Source organism: Cyrtonyx montezumae, unplaced genomic scaffold (assembly GCF_038088225.1).
Source record: "Cyrtonyx montezumae isolate F1298 unplaced genomic scaffold, pur_monq_1.0 scaffold_8, whole genome shotgun sequence".
NCBI lineage: Eukaryota > Metazoa > Chordata > Aves > Galliformes > Odontophoridae > Cyrtonyx > Cyrtonyx montezumae.
The window spans coordinates 36,716,880-36,733,560 of record NW_027072089.1 but is presented as its reverse complement, the minus strand read 5'-3'; the positions used below and the strand labels follow the sequence as shown (position 1 = coordinate 36,733,560).

Here is a 16,681-nt window from a genome sequence, read left to right as displayed (position 1 = left end):
AGTAGTGCAAATGAGCCTTTGATACAGGCAATTTCTTTATTTAATCCAAAAGTCGTACTCTTCAGAGCTGATGCTTATGCAAGAATGTATGATTCAATTCTCTTCTTATCCATCCACTTGACTACGGAGTTCTCATCGTTAGAGCAGGTAAATGACTGTGTAGTCATTCCTGGATTTTACTTCAATGATATTCTTGCAAGGATGCAAATGGACAATGATTCATTGACTTTTTGTTGCGGGTTAGTACAATGTTGTCTTATTTTTGAGAAGGCATTCTTATGAGAGATTATGAGACTTAGACACATTATGAACTAGGATCACTGTTGATAATTTCGAGTGCTTTACACAGCTTCCTATTTGGGAGTGTTTTCAAAAAAATTGGCTCTTGTTACAGATACTGAAGACTTGTGAAAATTTATAGATTTGTCCTGTTATGTATGGTAATAAGATATTTGCTAGAACAAGGGATTACAATAGAGCAATGTTCACAATAAAATGACTGATTCTGTACAGATATCAGTGCTTTAACTGATTAGATGCAACAGAATCCCATAAAACAAGGTATTTATCACATTTTCAAAAGCTGGATACAGGATTCTGAATTGTTGTAAGAAGAACACTTCAAGTGACAGCAGTGACTTGAGATAGTTTATGTCATGGGGAATAGAACTTGAATTAACATGGACCTTTATCATGTCCTACTGTACTTCCCTCCAAATACTTACTAGCAGTCTTATTCTGTGCCAGAATTCCTTGAGTTTATTAATATTCCCTACATATTGTGTTTGTTTCTGTTTTTTAAAGTTATTGCCAGATTATAGCCTGTCTGTGCCTGATAGTGGTTGTGTTTGTATATGAACACAGGGTCATCTGATAACAAATTGTAGCACTGAGCGATAAGCAGTGTTTAAAATGGGTACAAGCCAGAAACCTATGGCTCCCAGAGTACTTTTAGAAAGTTCCATCAACAAAAGAAAGAGTTCAAGGTATTTCGGAAAAGGTCATTGATTACAACCAACTTCATGATCGTTCTGGATGTGTTCCTTCCTGCATAGACATAATTACATTTGTTTTACAGTAGGACTTATTTTCAGCTTTGGGCAAGGACAATTGCTTTCAGACATGAATTTGACTCATATGTACCAGCTTCAGAAAGTTATTAACTCTGAGTCAGTGTCTGTGAGATCTTGCTTAGGTCTCAGAGAAGTTTAAATTTATAGCATAGTGTTGTGGCTAGCTGAACAGCAGTTACCTTGCAGACTGCTGACCTTGTGTTTTTGCAAGAACTATTTTACTTCAAGTGTCTTCCAGTGTAGGGACTTTCTCCTGTCTTTTGCTGAAGTTCATACATCTGTGTTATTTCCTTCTTACACTCAGCTGAACAACAGTATTTTCTGTGAAAATCACTATAGCTGTTATCCAAGTCCATCTGTGATTTCTTTTAGATCCTATCGCAATTGATAACCTGTTCTCCCCTCTTTTTGAACTGCATTACAATTACTGGTGATATATTTTTTGAGCATAACGCACAAAGGCATTTGTTGTCACACTTCCTATAGCACAATCTTTTGTACAAAAGGCAAATATTTCTTGAGCAAGTTTTTTTTTTTTTTAATCTAATGTGCACATATATCTGTAAGGTTGTGGTCTTAACAGCAGGTGCTGGATGCCTCAGGCTGGTAATATTTGGGGTTATATTCTTGTTTGTGGTTCCTTTATTGGTAGTGTGGTGTCATGACTGTTTTAGATAGGAATGAAAGTGATTTCCAGTGTGAACTGAAGCAATATAAACAGATGCTTTCAGAGGCTTTATGTTCATACATTAGATAGTTGATATGCCAGAAGACTGTGCTGCCATTCAACAAGACCTGGTCGGGCTGGAGAGCTGTGGAAAGGAACTTTGCAGAGTTCAAAAGGGACAGGTACAGAGGCCTGCATTTGGGGAGGAGGAAAAGCCACATGCATCAGTAGAAGTCACGGACTGACCTGCTGGAGGGGAACTCTGTGGGATGGGACCTGGGTGTTCTGGTGGACACCAGGTTGGCCATGGTCTGGCAGTGTGCCCTTGTGGCCAGAGGGGCCCATGGTATCCTAGGGTGCATTAAAAAGGGTGTGGTCAGAAGGCTCAGGGTGGTTCTCTTCCTCCTCTACTCTGCCCTGAGCAAGCCAAATCTGGAGCACCAGGCTTCAGTTCTAGGTTCTTCAGTTCAAGAAAGACAGGGAACTTCTAGAGAGGGTTCAGTGGAGGGCCATGAGGATGATGAGGGGCCTGGAACATCTCCCTTATGAGGACAAGATGAGAGACTTGGTCTGTTCAGTCTGGAGAAGAGGAGACTGAGGGGGGATATGATCAGTATTTATCAATACCTAAAGGGCCGGTGTCGAGTAGATGGGACCGGGTTCTTTTTAGTGATGCCAGTTGAGAGGAGAAAGAGCAATGGGCACAAACTGAAACACGTGAAGTTCCATAAGAACATGAGGAATAGCTTCTTAACTTTGAGTCAACAGAGCACTGGAACGAACTTCCCAGAGAGACTGTTGAGTCTATTTTTTCTGGAGATATTCAAAACCCGACTGCACACTTTCCCATGTAACCTACTGTAGTGAACCTTCTTTAGCAGGAGAGTTGGACTAGATGATCTCCTGAAGTCCTTTCCAACCCCTACAATTCTGTGATTATAATCCTTCCCTACATTAGATAAGTCTTCATCTATCCTGCTTTAGTGCCTGTACATACCCTATCATGACTGAAGCAAAGAACATTACTCAAAAGTTCATCTGTCCAAATTCCTCTTCATTAATTGAAAATCTCGGTGGTTTGTTTGTTTAATCTTGTGTACATCTCTTTATTAGCAGTTTTAATTTTCCACTGTTGGAAAGAAGATGTTGACCGATGTTTCTGATACTTAGAATATGAAGAATTAGTTTATCCAGAAAGAGGATAAGTTATTAGACAGAGTTCTTTGCTTTTCTTTTAAAACGACTACAGTTTCCCTGGGTAATATTTTTTTATCTTCTTTCTAGTTAAATTCTATTATAACTGCCAGGAAAAAGAAACCCAAGCTCTAATAAGATACTGTTTATTTAAAGAGCTCATAGCCATCAATTTTTATTTTTGTCAATTTTAAATTAAGTTTATTTCAAGAGACTGGAGTGACAGGACATCCAACAGATTTTTGTCTAACACTGGGCTAATATTTTATTTTTTAGCTTTAGACCATGCCCTGTCCTGAGTACTGTGCAATGTCATTAAAGCTCTGATGCTCTTTTCAGTTCTTCAGAAGACTGATGAAAAAAAGGAAATGCCCAAATAAAAATAAAAATAAAAATTACTGGGGGCACAGTAGGAAGTTCAACTACAAAAGTGGGAAAAATGAGAGTGTAAGCAATGCCCGTACCTGTGTCTGCACTGGTGAGAAGTCTTGGCCTCTGATCTGAAGGAAGTATTTTGTTCTCCTTACAAAGTAATAGCATATTTCATCCTCCTATAATAGCCTGAATGCTCTGCATGCAAGATGTAATTCAGATTCCCTTAGGGTCTGGGGGAAGAGTCACACTGCTTTCAGGACTATAATACTACATGAGCTAGCTTGAAAGCATTAATGAACTACTTATAGCATGTTCGTTATTTTGACATTTGACTTGCACATTCTGTTTATATGCTTTAGTGTTAAATTACTCTAAATCAGGAGCAGTTGCTACAGTTTCCTTTGCAAACCACTTTTTTTGTTCGTTTCTTTCAAAATAATGTGCCAACCTTCCAACAATAACATGGAGGGGAAATAGATCAGTAGGTACGTAATCACAAAACTATCTCAGGCAGCAGGCTTCTGAAATGTGTTAAAACCTCAATCACAACATACTTTTGCTCCTGCCAGTGTCTGACGACAGGAACAAAACTATGTCATTTCTGTTCTCTTCTGGCCACTTTCCTTGGAATATTTGAAATATAATTAGCTTTTTCAAACATAGTTTCCTATGAAGCAGCTGCAGTCAGTATGCAACTGTCCAAAAATAAGGTGATACACAGCTGGTTATACAAAAAGATTTCTGCTATGCTGTGCTTTCACTAAGTTAGAGCCAAATGTGAAATACCATATGCTTTTAATTATTTATTTTCAATTGCAGAGAAAATCTCAGGAATTTCTGTCACTGTTTTTTCCTCCATTTAAGTATTAATGATGAAAGAAGAGTGTTCTGGGTGCCAATTTTTTAAGTTCCTGTCTTTACATGGGGTTTTAATAATAAAATTGAATTAGGAACTTTCCACAAGATCAAGTCTGTGTTTGAGTAGTTTTAGAGGATTTAGAGGAATGCATGTGCAACATAGAGGTCAAATCTGAACTTCGAGGGCAAAAACTCAGCCTGGTTGATGCCTGGAAGCACCTTGACCTTACACTTGTTGTGGCTAATGGGGTTGCTGGGAGTTTCCACTTTAACCTTTTTCTCAGAAAAGGCCTGGATTTGGCAAAAAAATGAGGTCTGACAGTGAAAATGGAGGAATCATATGGATCCCAAAGGCAAGCCATAGTGGGATGCCAGAGAGATGAAAGCCCCAACCTTGGCTGGGACGTGGGAGGAGAGAGCAGCACTCCATGCCAGCATGCTGACAGGAAAAATTCACTTGAGCTCCTCATGGTAGATGTTTTTCTGCATGTTTATGTTTTTCTTTTCTTCTGGAATTGAACTGAATTCAGACTGTGAGCACAATTAAGCAGGTGAGGTCAGTGGCTGACTGGAGATATGGGATGATTAAGGCCTTGAAGAAGGAGGTGCTCCAGCAAGGAGAGTCCAGTCAAGCCTGCCACGTCTACACACACACCAGGGAATACACAGCAGGGCTGTGAGATTCTGGGAGAAGAGGGTTTAAACTCCCCCTTCTGTTGTAGCTGGGGAAAGCTGAAGAACAGCTTCAAGCTGTCTTTTCAAGGGTACTGTGAAATTCTCCCTCAGCAGTGTGCCAAGCCATTCTCCAAGCAGCCTTGGTAACAAGAAGGAAACAAGGTCAGATCTGTTAAAGCCAGCTTCTGTGCTGCTGAAAATTGGTGGCAGGAGACTTCTCTGTCATTTCAAGAAAATAAGTACCATTGCACAAATATTCTTTTATAAACACCGTGCCATAGCCATTTGGTAAAGAAAGATATCATTGGATGTGCTCTATTAAGAGAAATCAGTTGACTATGTTGATCCCACTGATATGTAAGAGTTAGTGTCAGACTGACCTCTGTGGTGGAGAAAAATGCTCTAAAAGACACCAGAACATTTGGCAAGTCCATGTAAGTTCCAATTCTGCTGTCAGAAGTACCTGAAGGACTGATTTTATAGCACACATGGTATTTAGCCTAGATTTTCTCTTGGATTATAAGGATAGGAAGTGTGACAATCTAGGCTGAGCATGCAGAAAGCTTGCTTTGGGATTTTGCTGATTTTGTTCCTTTTTTAAATATAGTACAATCCTAGAGAAAGATAAGTGTGAAAAAAAAAAGTCTATGTAACTTAAAAAAAAATACTGGGTGCTTAAATTTCACCCAAAAATTGTTTCAGAAGGTGCAAACTATGTAGGACTATCTGATTTTTCCCTCTGCTCTTCTCTGTCATATTCTCTTTCCCGCTGCAGCCTCCTCTCTCCATCCCTGTGTGAAGCTTCTGTTGACTTTTATTTTATCCTTGCAGTTGACCCATAAAAGTACTGAGCCAAGAAAAACCGTGTAATTTCTTTCTTTCAAGAACTGTAATTGCAGTCTCTGGAAAAGCTTTATTTTGCTTTAATTACTCTTAAGATACGCTTTAGTTTTTGATAAGGTTTCAAATACAGTTTGCCCTAGTTTTACAACTGGTTTGTGTTACACATATATCTGTACTTCTAATGAGTATCAAAGGGAGTATTATAAGGCTACATGCTAACATGCTCCTTGAATTTCTTCTCAGAAAGGCTTTTATCTCTGTCATTTGTAGCACGTACGCTTTGTAAATAAACTGGAGTTTTCACTTCCCTGCTTTGTTATTGAAAGCTATGATTTGGAACTGGAGCCGTTCTGTCCCTCTGTAAAAAGACACTTGTTTATATGTTGTCTAGAATATTGGGCCTGCTTGCCGGAGGATGTACAGTAGATGTGTCATCTCAGTGCGGGATATTTTGTCTGGTGCTGTACTGTTTTAAACAGTTGGGTTGAGAAATACTTTTTTCCCACAGTAGCTTTCTGCTGACAGAAAAAATTACATGACTTTATTCTGCTTCTCCAACACATTGGAGTGAGCTTTTTTTTGTTTCACTTCTGGATTTTCTCCAGAAAACAGATAACCTTAATTGGTACTGTATCTTTCAAGAATAAAGCTATTATGCCAATGAAATTTCTATTTATAAAGTACACAAGATCCAACATCTGAAATATATGATGTTTTGAAGTACTGCTACATTGCAGTAGTTACTGGAAAGTAACAATAACTTGAAAGGTTTTGTTTTGCTTTGTTTTGTTTTTTTTTTGTGGAAGCATACGTTGCTTACCAAATGACTTATAGAAATATGACAATTTAGCCCTGTAGCGATGTGATCACTGTCTTCTCCCTACTAGAAGCTGTGGTCTGTTAATGAAATTCTGTGATAATATAGAAGAAAGCCTCTGAAAAAACGTTGCTAAAATAACAAAATAAGTGAGAGACAGCTATTTGTGGTGTAATTAGTTCTGTTTAATTTGCCTGCCTCTCTAGGCCTAACACTGATAACGTTAATGAAGGTGAAAATGAAAGTTAGGTATCTTCCTCTTTCAGCTCAGGCCTCATGAGCACTTAGGGTTAAGCCTGTAGAGGTCTCAGCATCCTGGAACATCAGCATCCCAGTACACAAGTCTTCAGAAGAAAGGCCCTTTGAAAATGGCAATCTACTAGCTTGGTAATTGCAGCGACGCAAATCTGTGTTAGATACCACATGCTCCTCACAGCACTTAGGACTCTGAACTTTGAAAACAACTATATTTTTGTAAACAGTGAAAAATATATAGAGGGATTCAAAGTTAATGTCTCCTTTATATATATTTCATCTACCACAATTATTCTTCAGTAGAATTTGCAGGACAACTGCAAAACTGTATAGAATCTTAGAATCATTAAGGTTGGAAAAGACCTCTAAGATATCTAGTCCAACTGTCCACCCACCACCAGTATTGCCCACTAAACCTTGTCCCTAAGTATTACATCTACCCTTTCATTCAACACCTCAAGGAACAATGACACCACCACTTCCCTGTGCAGCCTGTTTCAATGCCTAACCATTTTTTACAGCGCGAGTCAGAATGTTTCTGAATCTTTGTATCTTCAGAATGAGCAATACAGCTGCATCATAGGGTTCACAAAGGAGTCCCAGGTGAAGACAAACAGCTTAATAAATAAAAAATATATGTGTATGTTGCTTATAAGTGATTAGCACTTACTAAAGTATAAACTTTTTGAAACAAAGATTCTTTATTTTGTAGCTATACTAGTTTCTTCACTTGACCTCTCACTAGGTCTTCTAAGTGCTGCTATTTTATTGCTAGAGATAATTGCTTAATGAAATCCCTGTGTTGTCACAGTTTTCTGAATGTTCTTATACTTCATTAGAAGATGATTTTCAGATTAAGATATTTGTTTTCCTTTAGCAGAAGGAAAATAAAAATCCCCATAATACCTTATCTTTCTCTTTAAAATTATGTATAAAAACATCAGGTTTGGATGACAATTACAGATAGCTCTCTTTTTCTGAAATCACTCAGGTTCAGTTGACCTGTCATTTAAAAAACACTGCTTTCATTTTGACTTAATTTTAAAACTGGGTCTTGTGCCATGAATCAGTGTTAAATCAGGAGGAGGCATATTTTAAAGTGACAGGTATAATTTCCAAACACAGCTTCATTGTTCAAAATTAAATAATTATCTGAGGACGTAACCTAGCACTCTTTAATGTGACCTTGCTTGATAAACTCTCCCAAGCTGCAAAGCCAACACCTAAGAAAAAAAAGCCTTTCCTTAGAGCTTAAACTGTTTCAGCTGGAATAAGTATTGAAAAGCACACTGAAAATTCAAGTAAGACTAACTCTAGTGTTTCCTCAAAGAGACTGTGCCAGCAGTATTTTAAAACCAGAAGTGGAGGAGGCTTTGCTTCTCTGTAGCTGAAAGGCAAGTAGCCCTGTGAGAAATGACAAGTTTCTTTTCATGGCAATTTTGTAGTATTCCCATATATTCTCATATATACTCAATATACTCATATGAGGAGCCTATGAGATTATTTTTCTACATAATTGGTACATTTGGTACAGAACGAATTATTTTCTTTTAAAGCAAAAATCTATTCTTATTTCTTAAAAGAAATGAAGAAGAAAGGAAGAAAGAATAAGAAAGAAAGAGAGAAAGAAGAGTTGACTCTTTGAGAATAAGTGTTGTCCAAGTATTTCTAAACTAGTTTTACTAATGTTCAGTTGGAAGTTTTAGGGTTGTATTTGTTTATTTGTTTGTTTGGAACACTTTATTATGACAGCTCCAGTCATAGCTACTGTTGTGATTAGGCAGTCATTGGCAGTCCTCAACCAGTAGAGTTAGGGGGGATTTACTTAATTTACAGATTTGCTCTCTCTTAAAGTACTCTCATGATTTTGCTCAAGTTCATTCCTAGGTTATCAGTACCAACTGGCCTTTTTATTAAGATTTGACCTAAGAATGCTTGGCAGACAAAAAGCCCCAAAAAATAAGAGAAAAACAAACCGAAGAAAATGAATAAAAAAACACACACACTAAGAAAGTATCTTCTCTTTATGGCACATTTTTCTAAATGGAAATAGATCTAATTGCATTAAAGGAACCATGGAGTATTGCAGATCTTCCTCGTTTGCAGTGGGTAGGGCAATGTATCCTTCCTACAGCAGGTAAATATGCGTACAGCTAGGTTAGAAGATGCTTTATTTTTACCTGCCTGACTTCTTTAAGTAAATCTGACAATGAGGTAAACACTATAGAAACAAGAACCTCATTCCAGTTGATTGCTAAAATGAATGTTTATCAACAAAAAGTAAAATAAAATTGTAAACTTGGTAGGTCCCTACTTGATCTACTTTGCTCTCTTCATTAGGACTGTGACTGGTCTGCAAAATGGGTATTAATAGCTGAAGAAGTCTGCAGCAGCAGTTGTATTTGCATATATAAGATAACCTCCAAATGGGCATCAGAATTCTTGCCAAAACTCTTCTCTTCAAACCCCTGCAAAGTAAAGGTATAATAAAATTATCTCACTTCTGCTGATGGCTGAAAGTTGAGGTATTAAATATATATATGTGTGTGTGTGTGTGTTTGTGTCAAAATAATAAAATCAGGCCTATATCATTCTGTTGAACAGCAGCTGGTTGTTTCACTGAGAGCCAGGGCTGCAGTCAGAAACTTGTGGTCACCAGACATAACCTGCCAAAGTTGGCTGTTTACTAAAGCAAGGTCAGAAGACTCTAGAAAGTAAATGAATTTTTTTTCTAAGTCTGACTGATGATAAAACCTGTGGATCTATTAACTGTTTTGTTTTGTTTTTTCTCTGGTGGTGATGTTTTTTCTTAATTATCCAGAGGACTGTTTGTGGTTTTGCATAATATAAATTCTAAGACTCATTGACTTTCAGTGAAATTGCAGTTCTTCAGTGACTGGGAGATGGCTGAAGATGGAAAGCAGATTGTAAAATAGCTCAGATAGTTTTGAAAGTGAGGTCACCCAAAATATTACATGTGGAACTCCATTATATTTCACATCACTCATGTTGTCAGAGGCTCAAAAATTAGATTCTTGCACCAGACTATCAGCTGGTCAGTGCCAATCAAAGGCACTACATTGCTCTGTAGGGCAAGGCAAATATTAGTTGGCCATGTAATAACCAAGAGGCTTTTCTCATCACTTAAGATAATAATGGATAAAATGGAATTTTGCTCTGTTTTTTGAATGTGAATTGCTCACATGTTTTAAAAATATTGTAAAGGATTTTGCATGACATCAGGTCAATTATAAATAAAGAAAATATCACAAATGAAAAGAGTGCAGCATTGTCATTGTTGTTTTCTAATAAATAAAGAAACAAATGTGGTGTAGACCTTTTCATGCTGTTCCAAAGCGCAAAACTTTGCAAGACCTTCTTAAAAAGAGTTGTGGTTAAGGTACCTTCCCAATCTGGCAGTTATTGAAAATATGCTGTATTTTGTTTTTTAAGCTACTATTCTTTTTGATTTGGCTCAGCATTGAAGGTGTAGCAAGTCTGTAGAAAGTCTTTTAGAAGTTCTGCTTAATTTGAGAAGCTCTTTCTTGATCATGCAAGCAGAATCAATATATTAGATGCTTCTAAGATCCTGGAATGTAGCTTTAAGAAATTACAACAGTTACAAATTGTGAGCCAAATCCCTGCCTTACACAAAGTGTACCGGTGATAAATTAAGGTCTTACTGACCTAATAAAATGCTACAGATTGATATTCCTTTTGTTGAGCAGCCTGTAATTTCATTAATTTTATTGACAGTAATTATAACAAGTTGAATTTATGGTAGCCATAAAGAAAAGTTAGTCAACCACATGAAAATGTCAGCATGCTCACTTTGGTGTGAGCAGCTCGAAGGTGTTTTTGCTTTTTTTTTGGAGGGGGGGGGGGGCAGCTGATCTGTTGTCATCTCCCTGTAGTTGTGTTTGATGGCCCTTTGTAAAGGCAAGGGAGATGGACTTTCAGAGTGTGCATCGCAGTTCTGGCCATAAGAATGAAGGCAGCTTCTTATTGCCTTGTGATTTCCGGCCCATGTTCTCAATTTTTTTCTTAAAATTTTTAAGGGAGTTGTGTGGAGCACCAAGAAGTCTGTTCAGCTGGATGAAAGTACTGAGAACATAAAAGCTGCAGTTTGAGGGAGGATTTTTGTTCTTCTTTTTGTGTGCATTGAAGTAAGAATGTAATGAAATCATGCATTTATTTATTTATTTATTTTTAACCAGGCAGATTGCTGGTTGAGTGAGTTGCTGGAGACTTGCCTATGCTAGGCACACAAGACCAGGCCTGCTTACATTAAACTTGTGCCAACATTTCTGTGTATAGCTACAGAAAAAATTAGCACGGGTTCACACACACACTACTGTTGAAGGATTATATACACAAGCAGGGCTAATGCTATTATGACTACTACCCTTGCCTGACAGAACAGAATCTCCTGTAAGGAGTACCTGAGAATATCTGCCTCCTACAGGAGTTTGTGCCTACTTCTTCAAAACAAGGATCCATGTGAAGTAAACTTATGACTTTGTTTGGAAAAAAAAACTGAGAGGAAGGGTGTATTCACATGCCCATGTATAAACTGATATCTAAGCTGACATTAAGAAATTAGAATTCTGCGTCTCTTAACTGGGAATTAACTAAATAGTAAAATGCAAAAATAGAAAGATAACCAGCAGCAGTCCAATGATATCAGTGCAATACTTATTTTCTACAAGAAAAAATACTTTCGAGAATAAAACATTTACAATGCCTTGTCTTAATATAGAAACAAGGATGATTACTAGTTTTGCTCATGGTTAGTTGTTGATAAAGAGGCATGAGAAAAATCATGAGAGTATAAATAGAATTCCAGTATTCAGGAAACTGAAGAATCACAGAACTTTCATTCAATTTCCATTACTTCTATCTCAAATACAAAACAAAACTAATTCAGTCATTTCTTCTGTTGCTGAAAGTTCCATATTATAGCACTTTGTGCTGTTCTAACATGAGCACTGAAGAGGCACAAGAACTCTCTAAGCTTCAGGACACTGTTCTATAGCTCCCTGACCAGCAGCACAGAAGTAGACATACTTCTTACTTTCCTAACTGATGACAAAGTGAATCCGGCGGTGACTGCAATTGGTTTTATTCTCTCCTCTTAATTAGTAGTGTGTGCTAGAGGAGTATTTGGGCAAAACAACAGAGGTTAAGAGGTTATACTTGGATCTTTGAGGGGAAAACAAATAAAAACAAACAACTTTTAATTTCTATTTAACTTGGTAAGCAGGAAAATAATTGTTCAGTGTCTCATTACAGCAGCCATTCTCTTCCAGCTTCACTTCTCCAGACAGGAGTGTATTAATGGCTTGGACCAAATACACCAGCCTTGCACCTTTCTTTGTAAAGAAGGCTGCAACAGGGGAAGTAGTAGTATAAGCAAGTGGAATTTAATAGCTGTTGTTTTCTAAGCTTGATGTCATTAGATCTTCACAGGCAAACTTCTTCCTGGTGGCCTGTCTTCACTACTTCAGCTATTTAAGAAAATTAAATGAAAGCAATAGTAATTAGAAGTAATAGGTTATCTTTAAGGTTTAATGTTACAGTGTAGTGTATTTGAGAAGCATAAATATGTAAGCAGGAGAGAAAATTGTTTTTGCATATGCATTTTAAAATTTTGGATGTCCCGAGATTGCCCTATTTATTCAAGTAGATATCTCTTAACTCAATCAAATGCTTATTATTAGCTACACTACAAAAAATTTAAATGATGAGTCCATTCTGAACTGTAAATAACAAGAAGAAAACTTGCTTTCTATAAATTTATGAAAAAAAGTGAAACAGTCTCCAGAGAGGTGATGGAGTCTCCTTCTCTGGAGACATTCAAAACCCACCTGGACGCCTACCTGTGCAACCTGGGCTAGGGAGCTGCTTTGGCAGGGGGGCTGGACAGTATGATCTCTAGAGGCCCCTTCCAACCCCTACAGCTCTGTGATTCTGTGAAAACATTAGCCATAACAAAAATACTGAATGTGATACAAAACTTCTCCATGTCGCATTTGTGTCTGAAAATAGCATTTCTAAACATCAAATGCAGTCAGCTGTGACCTGTTCAGACATTTTGCAAAAAGTATTATTTCACATGAAACTGCAAGGTACTACTAGTTTTTGTTGTTGTTGCCTTATTCCCGATGCAACTGAAAACAGGCTTAAAAGTGATATGTAACTTATATCTGGTAAATTAATTAATGCATATAATTCTAAATGTGAACACTGTGGAAAAATAAAGTAGTTGACCTGTAATCTTGTACATTTCGTGTGCAGGAAGAGTAAGTTGTCACTTCTACGTTACAGGCGCTGTTTAAAGCAAGAATAAGTTTGGAGTAGTGCCTCCAAAAGGACTTTGGTTAATCCTGCATTACTTTATTTCCTTACATTGTAATGCTGTAACGTCTGTCAACAAGCAAGTGAGTCAGCCTCCCCCTCACCTGATTTCATAGTACAGATAAGGTATCTGAATACTGGTTCTTTTTCAGTAGGAAAAAAGTGATGCATTCGTGGCTCATATACAGAAAGAATAAAATATATACATATATAGTGCATGGAAATGTTATAATCTGTTATAAGATTGATATAGTCTATTTCAATTTACACTGAGCAAAGACGTGGTATGTATAGAGGATTGACATCTTTTATAGGAACAATGTTGTATAGTAGAAAATATCGGTTTTCCAAGTGATTATTTTTGCTTTTAATTATACAAATCCCTTTAATGTGCTGTTGTTTGTTTTTGTTTTTTTCTTGCCTAAACCATCATCCAGACTTGCATTCTTGCTGCTCAACTTCATTTAAAGAGACTGTATTCCCATCATTTTACTTTGTTATGCTTTTCCATTTCAGGATTCTATTCCAGGTACATGTCACAAGAACCCAAAAATGACCAAGAGCTGTGGAGAACTGTAAATTTTTTGTTTTCTGCTATCATGGTACAAACTTTTTTTTTTTCTTTCCTTTCATTTTTTCTCCTTCATGATTTCTTATCCTTTACATCAGGTCAAAAAGGCCAGGGAAAGACAGTGTAGAGAGATTCCTGTGTGTCTGTTGCCACTATTGAGTCGCTTAAAGGGTTTGCTTCTAAGTATCTTTGTCTAGAGAAGCTGTATGATTGTTGTTACTATATTTTTACTTCTAAGGATTATGAGGCTGAGTTTTGAGGAAAGCTTATCAGAAACAGGTGCTTTTTCAATGTGATCAGCAGTACAAAATGCAAAAAAGCATCCCACAGACCTCATCTTTGAATGAGCAGGGAACCTAGAATTTTTGGAATTTCCTGCTCTATAATGAGTGATTACACCACAGTGATCACGCTGAATTAATCATGTTTTGCACCTTTCCAGGCCACAGCCCAGATGCCAGTACCTCCTGTTTTAAGGTTTTAATGTTGTTGAACTGAAGTAGTTTGAATGGAAATTTTTCTCTGTTAGTTTCTGGCTTACAGCATCTTTAGTATGTTTTCTGATTTAACCAGAATAACGAATCATCTGAAGTTGGAAAAATGCATTCTTTAGCTATGTTGTAGTGTTTTGTTGTTTAAGTATTTACAACAGACCTGAAGCATCAGTTGCATGGAGGGAGGCAGGGAATTACTGTGGCTCCAGAGCAGTACCCCCTATCCTTTTCCTGAAGAAAAAACCAAGGAATTTTATATGCTTTTCTTTTCACTGAATTTCGAGCTAATACTGAGTCTTCGCTACTACCAAGCATGATATGGAAGACAGCAGTAGAGGTTAAGGTAGGTCTTCTCTGTAGCTAGTCTTGAGATATGGAAGTTGAATGGAAGTGGTTCCTATCTTTTTCCCTTCCTCCTTCTGTTACCCTGCAGAAAGGAAGACAAAATCAAACATTTGGAAAAAAAAAAAAAAAAGAGAAGAGAAAGGATCTGATGAGGAAGACAGTAATGTTGAGGGATGGGCAAAGATGAGGGAGAGAGTAATTAATGTACTCCTAAGTAGGAGTAGAAAGGGAACACAGTAGGAATTGTACGTCATGTGAGCACCAAAGTCTACAGTTGCGATAGCATACTACCTTCAGAGCCTGGAAATAAACCCAGTGTTGATATGGAGTATCAGTTATTTTTCCATTATCCTGCTCCCATCATAACAGTCCACAAGAAAGCTTAGAAATTTGGGCTTTCTCGTGGCATTGCTGAATCTGGGCAGATGTGGAAGAGGCAATGGTATTAGAGAAGAATATGGGGCAGAGATCACTGCAGAAGCATGCAGGTGGGAGAGCCTATGGGGATGGGTGAGCAGAGAGAAGTGCTCATAAGTAAAGGCAGGGAGCCTATAAAAGAGATGGAGATCTACTTTTTATGCATCTAATAGTGACAGAGTAAGGCAGGACAGTTTGAACTAGAAGAAGGGAGATCTAGATGAGGTGTTTGGAGGAAATTCTAAAGAATTTCAAGAGGGTGAAGCAGGCTGCCCAGAGAAGCTGTGGATGCCTCAACCGTGGAGGTGTTCAAGGGCAGGTTGGATGCGGCCCTGAGCAACCTGATCTGGTGGATGGTGGCCCTGTCCACTTTAGAAGATTGGAACCGGATGGATTTGAGCATTCCTTCCAACCCAAACTATTCTATGATTGTATGAAACGATGAGAACAAGGTGAAGATAATAGAGTTTTGGCACAGATGTCCAGCTACAAAGAGCTTGAGAAATATTTTTAAAAAATCATTTGATAAACAGTGGCTTGTTTGTAATCAGAAAACACTGAAGCCCTGGCTCCCTAACTCTGCTCTGCTGCTGTTCTACTGTGCTCTCTGGGGAATTTTGTTCCTGGTAAAGAGCCATGCAGTCTTTGTTACTTGCAGATCTGAGTATTGATTTCTGCTCTGTAACATGTTACTTATCGACAGTCTTGAAGCCACCATCCACTACACAACATTGATCATAAAATTCCTTGCCACCACTTTGGTCTAAAAATAACACTTGTGCTGTCACACCTGAACTCTGTAATGGTCTAACTGAAACTTTTATGGGTGAAAGGGCAAAGATGAAAGAATTCCAAGTACTTATTGTTCCAATCTTTCCTAAGTTCATTATAAACACTAATTTTTATACCTGTTCTCTCGTTTGACTATGGATCATTTTTGTTAAAGAGCCTTTCTTCTTTAACCATTTAGGTCTTTATCTGTTCAGAAACTATTCTGCTGAGGATTTTTTCTCTGTTTTTGCATGTTTTGTCCGCTTCTCTTAAAAAAAAAAGTATACAGCATATAGTCGATAATAAAGCAGAATCTGGCTCTCACGTTCTTTTAAACTCTAAGCAAACACATAATCTGCAACACCATTAGAATTGTGCATTGTGTTTTCATAAATTGGATTTTTGGTGCTGCTCAAGTAGGGATCCAGAATCTTCCAAAAAACTATAAGGGAATTTTACCGAAGTTTTACTAATCTGGCATGTCTTATCACAGCCTAGACTATGTTGTGTTTTTTGTCAGTCTATGAAAACTTTCATTTTATGTAACTAAAATAGAGTGGGAAAGGAAAAGGACAGTACTTTCTGACCTTTCTCCGATAATTCAGTTGCAATTACCTTTTACACCAAATCAGGAGTAATAGTACAAACACCTTGATCATGATATATAGAAAAGTGTTTTCTTGCTGAAAAGTTGTAGTGGAGTGGATCAATATGAAACTTTGGCCCCATGTGTCTTATGCATGAAACTGCAGAAAAAAATAGCAATTAATAAGAGTAATGCATCAAGTCTTCTTGTATTCCTACAGTCTTAGTTAAGGATTTTGCAAGTTCCTAGTTCAATTCTTTTGGGCTCAGATTAGTTAGATAGATTCTTAACTCTATGATGCCCATAGTTTAAGTTCTTGTTTAAAGCAAATTCTCTTCAACAAAGCATTTTTTAACTATTTGGCTAACATATGATTTACTGAG

General features: G+C 37.4%; 1 protein-coding gene across 1 annotated transcript in view; it reads right to left on the bottom strand.

Moving 5' to 3' along the window:
- Positions 1-4,740, bottom strand: part of ATP6V1H (ATPase H+ transporting V1 subunit H) — a 202,612-nt gene extending 197,872 nt beyond the window's left edge. The window contains exon 1 of the mRNA XM_065753285.1: positions 4,737-4,740. The gene's annotated coding sequence lies outside the window, so the exon portion shown is untranslated. The remainder of the gene's footprint in view (positions 1-4,736) is intronic.
- Between the last annotated feature and the right edge of the window lie 11,941 nt (positions 4,741-16,681).